At 44.7% G+C, this 5,962-nt stretch overlaps 1 long non-coding RNA gene across 1 annotated transcript; it reads left to right on the forward strand.

The window, feature by feature from the left end:
- Positions 1 to 2,668, forward strand: LOC128447690 (uncharacterized). Its single transcript, XR_008339652.1, has 3 exons — positions 1 to 187; positions 422 to 471; positions 557 to 2,668. It is a non-coding gene; the product is annotated as an uncharacterized LOC128447690 (long non-coding RNA).
- Positions 2,669 to 5,962: the final 3,294 nt, after the last annotated feature.

A 5,962-nucleotide genomic window follows, 5' to 3' on the forward strand; every position in this document is an offset into this window, starting at 1 on the left:
CAGACATGAGAGGATCGTTTTAAGTGTGTTCTGTACGAGTGACTCTGTTTTCAGGATAAATAACTTGCTGAAGTCCACACGACACTGTTTCCCTGGAGGAGAAGAAGAGTGCGTGGGAAAGCAAAGCCGCGGGCCCGGTGTGGAGGAGTCGAGGCGGAGAAGACAGGCGCACAGTCCATGAATTAAGGTGAGACCCAGCCAACAAGCGAAGCCATTGCTAACTGCTAAGCTAACTCTCAGATTTGAAAAACGTGTGAACAACTGTGGGATTAGCGCGAAAGTTGCTAAAAGTAGAATAAAGCATCGAGTGCTTTAGCGGAGCTAGTGCATGTTTAAATAGGTATGAAATAATTAAATCAAACAGTTTGTTCTCTGTAAGTTTTTCCATAAACGTGACTTTTGTCGTATTTTATTTTTGTAGGAAGTTTCCTTCTCTTCACAGCTCTGATGAAAATGGCCGGCGGAGCGAGGGTATGATTAAAGAAGAGCTGTGCTGTCTAAAATACATCCTCCAGCTTTACTTTATCTGATCTTTTTCATCGTTTTGTTTTCACAGCCGGATTCCTGTACACAATGATGCAGTCACTGCACATTACGCTGACTTTCCGGGTTCGTTTCCTCCAATGGGGAATTGAGAGAGGCTCAGCAGCGGCTTCGCGAATTAGATAACACCTTCGCTCCGCGCCCCCCCCCCCCGCTGCTCTTTGTTCTCCAGACCCCCTCTCCGCGGTACGTTTACTCCGCTTTCCTTAGGTTAATGTCGCGGAAGAACGCGGTGCTGACGTGCTGTAAATAGGCAATAACTTCAGGGGATCAGGTAACTTCCATAAGATTTCCCATGACACTAATTCTGCTTTTCGCCTAGTGTAAACCCTTACTATATACTTGCTGATCATCATCATGTCGGATTCCGACAACGACGATCCCCAGGAGGTTTTTTTATCCTAACACGGATCTGCTTCAGGAGATTGCCTCCAACTCCTCGGGCGGTCGGCGCAAGAGCCTTCGTCTAGCCGAACGACATCCCGGATCCCGCACAGACGAGGCTGACATTCTTATCGCCCAGCTACAGGATCACGGCATCATGCCAGCTCCAGGCCTGCTTCCTGCTCAGCTACGCGATCTCCAGCCCGGTCCCAGCTCCCACCCAGGGCACGTTCCATCTAACCCAGCCGACTTTCCTGCCGCGCCTAACCGCGGGCGCAAAAGAACCAGGAAAGCGGCTTCATCCAAGGCCCCCGCGGCTAAGATAAGTAGCATACCTACCCGATCTTGTGCGCCGGCACCCATACCAGCTCCAGGTGACATGCTGACAACCAACCTGCAGTATCTGGCCATAACCTTACAGTACATCGATAGCCGGCTGGAGACGCTCGAAAACACCGCACATTTCGCCTCATCCTCTTCAAACATCAGCGCCCAGCAAATCTCCTAGCACAAACAGCCACGCACACGTCCTCCCTACCCAGCGAAAACACCCAACACACCTTGGCCTTCAGCCGTCCTGGCCCCCGGTATAGGTAGGCCATACATCCCTCAGGCTGCTAACATTTCCGCAGGCCTCCGATCAAAAATATTACAAGGCAAAGACATCAACCTAGTCAGCCTCATTCTGCCAATCGCCAGAGTGCGATAAAACAATTGCCACAGGAGAAAATCTAACTGCCGTGTTCAAAACCACTGATCCGCGTCTAATCAGAGATTTATCAATCGGACAATTCCTTATTGCCTTCAGCATCTTCCGCGGCACCATATGCTCCGTCTACCCCGAACGGAGACAGGAATTACCTGATGCTACTCGGCGCCTTAAAATTTAAGATACGGAAGGAATACATTCTACAAATACCACAAAGCCTTCTCTAGCAAGGCCGCACTGTACATACATGTCTGAACTGGTCCCAGCTAGACACAGAATTGCACCTCTTGGTCGCTGGAGGCGCTCAAGTAATTGCATGTAGTTCCTGCGGAAATACGGGTCACACGCACCTTTTCTGTCCTTAAGTGCCGTTTCAAAACAACATTTCCCGTCCATCCTCATCTCAGCGCAACGACCGTACAGGCCAGCAGGTGCACCAATTCAACCAGTCTGCAATATGCCATAAATTCAACTTTAATGTGTGTTCTTTCCCCAACTTTCTCCACATTTGTAGCATCTGCAAAGACGCACATCCCAAGTCCGTCTTTCCCAGACGCCCGATTCCATTCCGGAACCCACCTCAGATGCAGAAACGTCTTGGTTCAAAGCTCTTTTGAACACTCATCCCTCCACACCAATTAACGTACAATATCTAACGGCAGAATTGCGTTCCCATCCCGACGCTGTATTCGTGAACTATTTATTCACCGGACTTTCTCAGGGCTTCCAAGTGGGGGTCCCGTCCTCTCCCACAGTTACAAACGTGGCAAAAAATCTCCATCCTCAATAAATGAACCAGAAATTGTTTCTCAGTTGCTCGAGAAAGAAGTGAAAAAAGGCTACATCATCGGTCCCTATAAATCATCTCCATTCTCAGTGTTTTCCTCAAACCCCATAGGCATAGCCACAAGAATATATTAATTTTCGATCTCTCAGCCCCCCGCGCCGGCCCCTTCGCAAGCATAAATAATACCATTCCATCAGAGCCATTTTCTCTCAATTACTCACATTTTTCTATGAAGACCTGGTTCACTCCTCTGATTCTTAACAGTTCTTCACGGATGCCGCCCCATCCGTGTTTTTTTTTTTTTTTTCAAGGACAGTGGTTCGCTAGCCGCTGGCCCCCCTCCTTCAAAACACACAACCTATCATCAGCTTTATTTGAAATTTACCCCATTGCCGTGGCATGTCACATCTGGGGACAGCATTGGGCACGCAAACGAATCTCGGTCCTCTGCGACAACCAAACGGTGGTGAATATAGTCAACAAAGGGCGGTCCTCATGTAAGATTATTATGCCGTTCATGAGAAGTATCACGTGGTCTGCCATTACACACCACTTCATTATCACAGCACGTCATGTACCAGGGCATTACAATACCTTAGCTGATTCCCTTCCCCGTTTTAATTTCCAGACATTCCAACGTCTCTGTCCAGACGCCTGCTCCAGTCCAATTCAAATTCCTCCCCTCCATGTTCTTTCTCTCTATTAAAAGATGAACCCCTGTTAAAATACCTCGAATCAGCCAAGATCTACATGAGAAAAGGATTAGCAACATCTACTTTAAAAATGTACGATTTTGCCTGGAGGACTTTTGCTTTGTTCTTCTTCTCTGTTCACATAACACCTAAACCTGTACATATAAATGTAGTGAGTGCATTCATCTGTTACTGCATGGACGTCCGGCATTTCAAACCATCTTACATCTGAGAACTAGTAGCAGGAATACAGTTCAACGCCAGATGTCACAACCCTTCTTTTCCCAGTTTATTTTTAAATCCGGCTGTTAAACTACTACTTAAAGGCATCTCAAAAGCTTCTCCTCCCCTTCCAGACCATAGACAACCCATCACGCTCTCTGTTCTGCTCAGGATGCTGTCAGTACTAAGAAACGGCGCGTTTTCTCCTTACACAGACTCACTTCACTATGCTGTATGTTTATTAACTTTTTATGGATTATTAAGGATTGGGGAGTTTACTATTTGGTCCCAAACATTTAATCCAGATGTTGACATTTCCTTCAACGACCTAAATTTCCACTCCACTACAGTCTCCAGCTTAAACATTCCAAATGCAACGGCGCTTGTTCCATTATAGTGGCTTGTATTGATTCACTTTTCTGCCCTTTTCAGTCTATGGTTAACTTTCTAAAAATCAGACCTTCCACTAGCCCTATTGGTCCCCTATTCCTGATTCCTGGGAAACTTCCTTTATCAAAAACCTGGTTCAATCTTCATCCTAAAAAAATCCTCATGAAAAGCAACCTATCGCCCGAGTGCTATTCAGCCCATTCCTTCATGATAGGAGCTCCTACTTCTGCAGCAAACCAAGGTATTTCCTCTTCTTCACTTCAACAAATGGCGAGATGGTCTTCTTCGGCTTTCACCTCCTATATCTGCCCTGATATAAACACCGTCCTTTCAAATCACAGATCTCTGAAACCCTGACTTCTATTTAAACACACACCTAGGCACTCTTCTCATGCATTGCCTACACGGTCTTGCCTACACTACACTTGGTCGGAAGGACCCCATACATGCGAGCGGCGTATGTGCACACTGTATTTTACTTTCAGTCCAGCAGACCTTCATTTTCAGTTTGTCATACGACTTAATTTCTGTTACGGAGGCCGTACCGATTTGCATTTCTGTTGACATTTATTTCATTTGGTCTTGGACCATAATTCTTTTGGTCAAATTACCTTTTTATTTAAGTTTGGTCCTTTCTGACCGTTTTTTAAGTTTACATCTTGCACTCACCATGGCTTTAACTCGGCCCAGCAGACCTTCATTTAAGTTTGCCATGCCACTTAATTTCTTTTTGCGGTGGCTGTACCGTTTTAATTTCTGTTCATCATGCGACTTAATTTCTGTTGCGGAGGCCGTACCGCTTTTAAATTTCCTTTAAAATGTTTATGTTATTTGGTCTTGGACCTTAATTTCAGTTGGTCGAATGACCTTTTATTAAGTTCTACATTTAGAACCTGCACTCACCACGACATTTCACCTTCAGCCCAGCGGACCTAATTGGTGTCAAGGAACCTAAAATTTGTAGCAGTTGCTTTACTGATATATAATTACTGTTAGCATTTTTATTATTTATTATTTATTTAGTTATGTTTAACATTTTAGATCCCTGATTATACTTGCACATACCTTTTCAATTACCTCATATCTTGTCCACTCGGGTCTAGATGCACTCCAACGATCGTCGTTTTACCAAAGCATGTATTATCTTCTAGGATACTACAACACAAGGTAAGACTCACCATTATCTCACTTCCCCTGATCTACATCCTTCGTCTTCCTTCTTTTGGGGGTATTCCTGTACGACGCTCTGCTCCACACCCTTCTAATCCTGATGACATCACACATGGGTCTTAAATGCCAAAGACTATAAATATTCACATTACTCTGTGCATTGTCAAAATAAACCTTGTTAAATTGAACATCAAGTCTCTCCTGATTGAAATGGAGCTTAGCGTAAGTTCAGTAAGGAAGACTTAAACCCGCATACAGATCAGCTGACTGCGGGCGGTCCTAAATATTTCCTACACATCCAATCAGGTCTGCGCGGTTTCCTTCAGCCAGTCATACAGCAGCTGTCAAACTTTAAAAGTCCCTTCTCTCAGCATCAGCCTTATTACCAAAAGCTCTGTTGACATCCTCCTGAGATGATATTTTTTTGTCTCATCAACACACCGACTCTTCACCCTGAAACCTTGGGAAAATTTCCTGCTGTTTTCTCACATGGGCTCATTCTGACATCATCTGGAGTCATTACCAGGGGGCTGGTCCCATTATCCGAAGTTCAGTGTCTGAAAGCAGCTTAAAGGGATAGTTCATTAAAAAAATTGAAAAATGTTCTCCATCTACTCACCTTTACGTACGCAATTGTTTTCTTTACTCAAACACTTCACCAAGTTCTCCATCGGCATAGCATTTAGTATATAGAGTGAATTTTTATTTTTCGTTGAACTATCCCTTTAAAGCTAGAAGGATATTTTAATTTTGTCGCCTCTATAGACAAAAGCGGCTGCGTTTCTACCGTCTTCTGATGTAAAAACCTCGGTCGAGCAGTTTGTGCATTCGTTTTGGAAGTTAGTGAAAGACGCAGCAGTTTGCAGGACGCATAGCGATGAGGTGCTGCCCTCGTAGATTTTAATGTCCTTGAGAATCAATTGTTGCAAATTAAATAAGAGATTTTTTCATGCAGGGTTTTTATGAATGTTTACACAACATTTAAGTCGCCGTGGACGTCCAGCTGTGAGGTGGGCGCATTTTTGTCCTCCTGCCCTCAGATTCACTGTAGTCACATACTGCTGA

Source organism: Pleuronectes platessa, chromosome 9 (assembly GCF_947347685.1).
Source record: "Pleuronectes platessa chromosome 9, fPlePla1.1, whole genome shotgun sequence".
Lineage (NCBI taxonomy): Eukaryota > Metazoa > Chordata > Actinopteri > Pleuronectiformes > Pleuronectidae > Pleuronectes > Pleuronectes platessa.